Source organism: Berghia stephanieae, chromosome 8 (genome assembly GCF_034508935.2).
Source record: "Berghia stephanieae isolate SIO BIC M18660-M18661 chromosome 8, UCSD_Bste_1.3, whole genome shotgun sequence".
NCBI lineage: Eukaryota > Metazoa > Mollusca > Gastropoda > Nudibranchia > Aeolidiidae > Berghia > Berghia stephanieae.
Genome location: NC_088367.1, coordinates 4,663,847 through 4,664,160, shown reverse-complemented (window position 1 = coordinate 4,664,160; position 314 = coordinate 4,663,847).

Below are 314 nucleotides of genomic sequence, written 5' to 3'. Positions count from 1 at the left end.
TATCGATCGATTTAAATGACCCTCATCTTGGCAAAAACTCTCAAACCTGGGGCTTCGGGCGAAGTCCCAGGTTTGAGAGTTTTTGCCAAGATGAGGGTCATTTAAATCGATCGATATTTGAAGGACGCGTTTTCTGGCCAAATTTTTAAATATGTGTTTTTTTTTCAGAGTACGACAGTGCTGTAATGCTTGTATATTAGATACTTTTTTAACAATAAGATGTACTTTGTTTCCATATAGAATTTTGACTACTTGTAACGTAATTCATTTTCTGGAAAGCGCCCAAGTATAATTTCTTCTTCTTCTTCTTCTTC